Source organism: Vigna unguiculata, chromosome 9, assembly GCF_037176805.1.
Source record: "Vigna unguiculata cultivar grain cowpea cultivar isolate G323 ecotype 2 chromosome 9, ASM3717680v1, whole genome shotgun sequence".
NCBI classification, from domain to species: Eukaryota; Viridiplantae; Streptophyta; class Magnoliopsida; order Fabales; family Fabaceae; genus Vigna; species Vigna unguiculata.
The window spans coordinates 20,129,060-20,136,996 of record NC_140800.1 but is presented as its reverse complement, the minus strand read 5'-3'; the positions used below and the strand labels follow the sequence as shown (position 1 = coordinate 20,136,996).

General features: G+C 38.7%; 1 pseudogene; it reads right to left on the bottom strand.

The window, feature by feature from the left end:
- Window positions 1-6,256: 6,256 nt before the first annotated feature.
- LOC146883674 (uncharacterized) lies at window positions 6,257-7,671 on the bottom strand (annotated as a pseudogene).
- Between the last annotated feature and the right edge of the window lie 266 nt (window positions 7,672-7,937).

Here is a 7,937-nt window from a genome sequence, read left to right as displayed (position 1 = left end):
AAAATATCCATATTTGTAGTTTAACCCCTTTTGTTTGACTAACTTTGACCAGAATTTGTCCAGAGTTGATTGCTTTGACCAACTTTGACCAGTTTTGACCATTTCAGTGTCCATTGAGAGACTGCCATGTGTTAGAGTACTCTTTCTCCCAAATTAGATTTCTCTTTCCTCGATTAGGGTTTTGTTGCGTTTCAAGGTGCAGGTGCGGTCTGGTGTTTGATGGTGTTGGCGTTGCTGGTTGAAGGATGAAGATGAGCGTGGTGGCTACATTTTCACATATTTGATGGTGGTCGTTGTTTGCTACGTCAAAGGAGTGCAGATGATCGAACGTTGTAGGCGCGTCGCGAGGTTCGTGATGGCTTCTTTTCCGTTCTGCATCTGATGCGAAAATGGTGATGTTGCAGATCTGCATTGGTGGAAGGCGCGATGTGATGCTTGAACGAAGGCTACAGGTGTGTTCTCACAGTGTAGATCTGGTCATGCGTTCGTGAATGGTGCACAATGGCGGCAGTGAGACGGAGGTTGACAATGGTGCTAGGTCTGCTCCGGTGAGTTGTAGGCATGGACTGGTGCAAATTTGTGATGGTTAAAACGCGACGTTTTGAAGCATCTTCAGATCTGTGATTGGATAAAACTCGCGTGTAGATTCGTGATCTTGCTTTGTCTCCTTGTATGCGTGATATCAGCGTGGTTGGCTTGTGTGAAGATGATACCGCCACAAGCGAGATTGTTGACGGTAATTTTCATGAACGCGGTGGATGCCATGGTGGAAGAAGAGAAATTAGGGTTTCTCATAGGAGAGATGAAGATGATGATGTGGCACCATTTGGTTGGCTGAATTATTAGTTGTTGGATCATGACACATGTCATTCTTTGATTGGTCAGTCTAATAAGTGGAGGATTGCCACATGGCATGATCTGAGTGCCTCTTAGTTTATGAGTGGAAAAAGGAGTGAAAATAGACAAAGTCAGGGGTGTAGAAGTAGGTTTTCTGTAGCCTATTTGGAAATAGGGGAGTGTAAAAGTAATGTATGGGGTGCAAAAGGGATTTTTCCAGAACTTGCTAATTTTAGCCTTATTTAAAGGTGGTTTGTAACTTCAATCAATTTATTTTCCCAACCTTGAATGAGCTTAATCTTAACTTAAGCTGCATCAATAAACGTTAAAATATCCAAAAATAAATTATTCAACTAAAAATCACTTTTTAAGACATTTTTATCACATAAGCTCAAATAGCCTAATTATCAGAATTGTTAATTAAATCACTCTTTAAGCACACAAATTCAATTAAATACCCAGAATTAAACACTAAATGAGGGCACAAATGCACACTCATCAAGGATACTCTCACAATGGTTGAACATAGTGTTTATTAAACTTAAAAATGATCAACCCTTTTACATGTAGTAGAATATCCCTTATGTAGAAATGTTTAAGGGTCTGAACAAAAAGCATAAGTTCCAAAGGATCACTAAGTAAATAAGAAAGCCTACAATCTGGAAGGTAGGTTAAAATGGTGCAACATCATGGCCTCCAAGGATGATTCCCAGCCACGACAAGTGGTCCTATGTTCTAGATGTTTCTAGAACCCTTCAAGGTGGATTCTTGACCAAGTCATGTGTCCCCTCATTCTAGATGTTTCTAGAATGTTTTGCTCCTTCTCGCTCTTCCACAATGACTCCTCCTCATCTATGCTCTCTATTTACACCACCTATCCATGGCTTCTTAAGATTTTAATTATCCTACAAAACAAGTAAATATGGATTAGCATGTTGGCTTAAGTTAAGTTAATCTTAAGTCAAAAAAGTCAAACTTAGGCAAAGATCAACTGTAAGACCCCAGAAATTTAATTAAATAATTAATTAATTAATAAATGCGGGTAGTGGGAGCCCTTATGACAATTAATGTTAGCTTTTATGACGTGGAAAAGTACTAGCTCAAGTGGTTGAGAGTACTTAGTGGTGTTGAAAGGACTTGGGTTCGAGTCCTATGTGTGCTAATTGTGTGTTATTTTAATTTCTTATTATTTTAATAATAAATGCTTGGACATGATGAGTGATAATACAATCCTAGATTTATATGAATTATCACGAAACATGAATTGGTTGTGTGCTTACTTTGAAATTTGATGTTGGCTGTGTGCTTACTTTGAAATTTGATGGTTGTGTGTTCAAACCTTGGCTAGTGCATTATGGTTCTTTTATAGCACTCTGTAAGGGAAGCCAAAAAGGTGAGGGCTGAGTAGTTACCTAACATGAAATCACAAGTTAATGCCTTTAATGATCATTTTCATTTTTTGGCAATCAATGGACTTAATTCTTAGGTTAGGAATTGGTTAGAAAGAAAGAGAGTGTGGTTTGTGAGTGTTAATTCGTGGGGACTCCTAGTGAGGTTTTTCAGAGCATGAAGATGTGATCAAAGGAGATTGTGGAAAGGATAGGAAGAGTCTTGATGAGTCCATCTTCAAGAGTAAGGAAGCCAAGGAGAAGCCATGCGAAATTGATGAAGCTTCTATGGAGAATGATGAAGGTGCGAAAGTTAGAAGATGAGAGGAGAAGTGATGCGGCAATGGTGTTTGGAGGAGCTCTCAAGTGACGTTGGGCCAACACTCAAGGAAGGGGGCTAGAGGAAACCAAGAAGGAGAACTCTAGCCTAAGTTGATTCACAAAAAGAGAGGAGTCTGGAGTCATCTCAACAGAGTTTCTCTACTATATTCATGAATAAAAATACAAGGGTCCTAAGCTCTCTATTTATAGTAGAAAAGGATAGCCAAGTGGTCTAGAAAAATGGAGGGAAAAAGGATCTAGAATGTGGTATTTGGAGCCAAAAAGAGAGCATGAGGCAAGTGTGACTTGCCACCTAAGCAAGTCACAAGGGACTTGCTTCTAGGCGCATAAGAGAAGCTTGGTGACCAAGCTTAGAGCAAGAAGGATCTAGATCCTCTAACAAATGCGCTCTCTCTCTTGTTGGGCCAATTTCAAGCCCAACTCTTCTTTGGTCCAATTCTCTTCAAAGCCCAAAAACCCTCAAAGGCCCAATATATGGCCCAAACAAAAACCCTATTCTACAAAGCCCAAAATACAAGGCCCAAAAATAAACCCTATTCTAATATTTACAAACAAAGAGTCTTAGGCTAGGTCTTCACATCTTCCTTGGCCCATGTAAAGTTCATCTTGGGCCTTGTATGTGCATTGGAGGCCCATTCCTCTTATATCCTCCTAGCCATTGCTCTTGTTGTGGGTCCCTTGGTTAGAGGCATCTCATCATCCCCTCCCTCTTGAGAAGGATTTGTCCTCAAATCTGAAACTTCTGCCTCATCATCTGTACCACTTGCAAAAGGTATTAAGTCAACAACATTAAAGGTGGCATGTACATCATATTCCTCAGGCAACTCTAGCATATATGCATTATCCTTGACTCTTTTAAGCACTTTAAAGGGACCATCACCTCGAGGGCTAAGTTTAGACTTCCTTTTCTTAGGAAATCTATCTTTTCTAAGGTGTAGCCACACCCAATCCACTTCTTCAAAAATCATTTCCCTCTTCCCCTTATTGTTGTTCTTAGCATACCTCTCAGTTTGTTGTTGGATTTGTCTTTTAATCCTCTCATGCATTTTCTTAACAAAATCAGATTTTGCCACCCCTTCTTTATGAATGAAATCAAAAGATGTAGGAAGTTGTAACAAATCCATAGGAGTGAGAGGATTAAAGCTATAAACAGCTTCCAATGGAGAGATCTTAGTAGTCCTATGAACTACTCTATTGTAGGCAAACTCAATATGGGGAAGGTATTCATTCCAAGATTTGTGGTTTCCTTTCAAAATTGCCTTTAGCATAGTAGACATAGATCTATTAACAACTTCAGTTTGTCCATCAGTTTATGGGTGACATGAAGTAGAGAAATTAAATTTAGTTCCTAGCCTTGACCAAAGAGTTTTCCAAAAATGGCTAAGGAACTTAGTATCTCTATCAGAAACTATGGTGCGGGGTATACCATGAAGCTTGACCACATCTCTAAAGAAAAGTCGAGCAATGTTGCTAGCATCATCCACTTTGTGGCAGGGTATAAAGTGTGTCATTTTGCTAAAACGATCTACCACCACAAAAATGGAATAAAAACCCCTTTGTGTTCTTGGGAGTCCTAAGACAAAATCCATACTTATATCTTCCCAAGGGGCTGAAGCAACAGGCAAGGGGGTGTATAATCCATGAGGCATTGTTTTAGACTTAGATTGTAAGCATGAGATACATCTATTACAATGCCTTTGGACATCCTTCCTCATATGGGGCCAAAAGAATTTCTCTTTTAAAAGACCTAGGGTTTTTTCTACCCCAAAATGACCCATTAATCCCCCTTCATGTGTTTCTTGAACAAGGAGTTTTCTTTGTGAACCTTGGGGAATACAAATTTTTCCTTCTTTAAACAAATACCCCTCATTCACATAGAAACCTCCTTGAGGTCTTTCCATACACTCAACATAAGTAGAGGAAAACTCAGAATCTTGATTATACATTTCTGGAATGTGATCAAATCCAAGAATTTGGGCTCCTAATTTTGAAAACAAAGTGTGCCTTCTAGACAAGGCATCAGCCACCACATTACTTTTGCCCTTCTTGTACTTTATCACATAAGGAAATTGTTCCAAGAATTCCATCCACTTATCATGTCTTTTATTCAACTTGTGTTGGCCCTTCAAATATTTTAGCGACTCATGGTCACTATGAATGACAAACTCTTTGGACACAAGGTAGTGTTCCCAAGTTTGAAGGGCCCTAACTAAGGCATACAATTCCTTATCATAGGTGGGATAGTTGAGGGAGGCACCATGAAGTTTTTCACTGAAATAAGCAATTGGGTGCCCTCCTTGCAACAACACATCACCTATTCCTACACCGGATGCATCACACTCTACCTCAAAGGTTTTTGAAAAGTTTGGTAAAGCTAGAATGGGTGCATTGGTGAGCTTTTCCTTGAGTTGCTGAAAAGTAGACTCTTGTTTTTCACCCCAAATAAAAGATACATCTTTCTTGACAAGTTCATTGAGGGGTGAAGCCAAAGTAGAGAAGTTAGGAACAAACCTCCTATAAAAGCTTGCCAAACCATGGAAGCTCCTAACCTCTCCAACAATTTTAGGAGTAGGCCATTCTTGGATGGCCTTTATTTTTGTAGGGTCAAGATGGACCCCATTTTTATTTACTACAAACCCTAAGAAAATAACATTATCTGCACAAAAAGTGCATTTCTCTTTATTAGCAAACAAACTATTTACCCTAAGGATGGTAAGGACAAAACTCAGATGGTCTATGTGCTCATGTAAGCTCTTGCCATAGATCAAAATGTCATCAAAGTAGACAACCACAAACTTTCCTATGCACTCACTAAGAACGTGATTCATTAGCCTCATGAATATGCTAGGTGCATTAGTAAGCCCAAAGGGCATCACCAACCACTCATATAATCCAAATTTGGTCTTAAAAGCGGTTTTCCACTCATCACCTTCTTTGATTCTTATTTGGTGATAATCACTCTTTAGATCAATTTTAGAAAACACGAGGGACCCATGCAATTCATCAAGCATGTCATCAAGCCTAGGAATGGGATGCCTATATTTAATGGTGATGTTATTTATGGCTTTACAGTCACAGCACATTCTCCATTTCCAATCCCTTTTAGGTACTAACAAAACAGGCATAGCACAGAGGCTAAGGCTCTTTTGAACCCAACCCTTCTTCAACAACTCTTGGACTTGAGACTCTATCTCCTTTGTTTCTTGCGGATTTGTCCTATAGGATGGTCTATTTGGTAGACTAGCCCCAGGCACTAAATCTATTTGATGTTCAATTCCTTTAAAGGGAGGAAGCCCAATAGGCCCTTCCTTAGGGAATATATCCTCAAACTCTTTCAAAAGATTTTCAATTTTAGGAGGTAGATTCTTAAGCTCAAGAGTTGTGGCAGTACATGTGAGTGTTCTTTTATACAACAGGAGGCATGAAGGTTGTTCAACATTGAGAACTTGATTTAAAGATTTCATGGTTAAAATGTTCTCATTTTGAATGACCTTGGGAGAAGGAACACCAATCTCTCCCATCTCAGATTCATCTTTATCTAGCTTTTGGACTTTTTGAGGACTTTTTTTTTGTCCTCATCTTTCTCTTTTTCTCTTTTGTTCTTCATTTGATGTTGATCCTCAGCCACTTGTGTAGCCTTGTGAGTAAAGGTAATCTCGTTGGTGAGACCATTGTGCATGGTTTTCTTATCAAATTGCCAAGGTCTCCCCAATAAGATATGACAAGCTTCCATAGGTACTATATGACATAGCACACTATCTTCATATTCCCTATGGAAAACTTGACCTTTACTTGATGATTGACTGCCAAATCTCCATCTTCATTAAGCCAATGAAGTTTGTAAGGTTTTGGATGAGGTAAGATAGTCAAAGACAGCTTGTCAACTAACCTAGTACTACAGCAGTTACAACATGAGCCACTATCCACAATTAGAGAACAAGTGTTTTCCAAAATTTTACACCTTGTGCGAAATATGTTCTCTCTTTGTGTTAGTGCTTGTGGACTAGGTTGATTGTTGAGGATCCTTCTAACCATTAAAAGGTCCCCATCACAAGGGTGAGCATCTTCTATATTAGACTCGTTGGATTCCTCACTTCCACTCTCACTTTCATTTTCATCTTGGCTGCTATATCTATCAACACCCCTAAGAATCATGGTCTTTTTGGTGGGGCATTGAGATGCTATGTGACCTCTACCAAGACATTTGAAGCATTTGATTTCACTTGTGCAAGTGTGTGATGATGCACTCCCCTCTTTACCTTTTCCTAGATTCTTAGGTGGATCCTCCTTTTTCTCTTCTTTCTTAAAATCTTTCTTAACATAAGAGTTAGTTTGAGCTTGATTTCTTTTTGAAAAAGATTTTCTCAAATTTTGTTGTTCTACCTTAATGCATATTTGCACCAAATCATTTAAATCTTGGTAAGGTAGGAGCTCAACTCTATCTCTTATATCAAGGTTTAAGCCACTTAAGAATCTAGAAATGGTAATGAACTCTTCCTCAATTATATTCTTCCACATACATATTTCTTTGTTGGAGTCTTTGGAGCTTGTTCATGAGCTCCCTATTGTAGTAGGAGGGAATGTGTCTCCTCCTAAGGGCTGACTTAAGATCATTCCAATATTCAATTGAAGGTCCATTACTTCTTAGCCTCTTTTGGACTATAGAAGTCCACCAATACATAGCATACCCTTGAAAGCTTAGGGTAGCAAGAGGCACTTTCCTTTCTTCACTAACTTCATGGCAAGCAAAGAGTTGCTCAACCTTTATCTCCCAATCCAAATAAGATTCAACATCATCCTTGCCTTGAAAGTGAGGCAAGTCTACTTTAACTTCTCTAGGAGTAGGGTCTTTGCTTTGCCTCCTAATGTGGGAAGGTTGTTGATAATATTCTCCTAATCTTAATCCTTCCTCTTCCCCATATATTGAAGCTACACTTCTAGACCCTTTGCTAGAATTACTCCTACTTTTTAGTTTATTTTGGATTTTCTCATCTCTTTTCTTTAAAGCTTTGATTTGTTCCTCCAAGAGAGCAATTTGGCCATCTCTTTCCAATTGATCTTTCACCTTGTAAATTGCCTCTTGTTGTCTCCATAGTTCAAGTAATTTGAGTTATTGAGAAACATGTTTTAAACTATGAATTGAATCCTCATAATCACTTGCACTATGAAGGGAGGGTTGACTAGCCATGATTACTAAAAGCTAACTAAGAAATTCTAAAGAAGAAGTAAATAGCAAACTTCTTGAATTATCTTCCAGGAAAGAGAGATGAATCACTTGGATTGCTTACTTACCAAGTCTTTCCTTGCCAAAGTAATTCAAAGAATATTGCACAAAACTTCTAAAATAGAATTAGACACACACTAAAAATT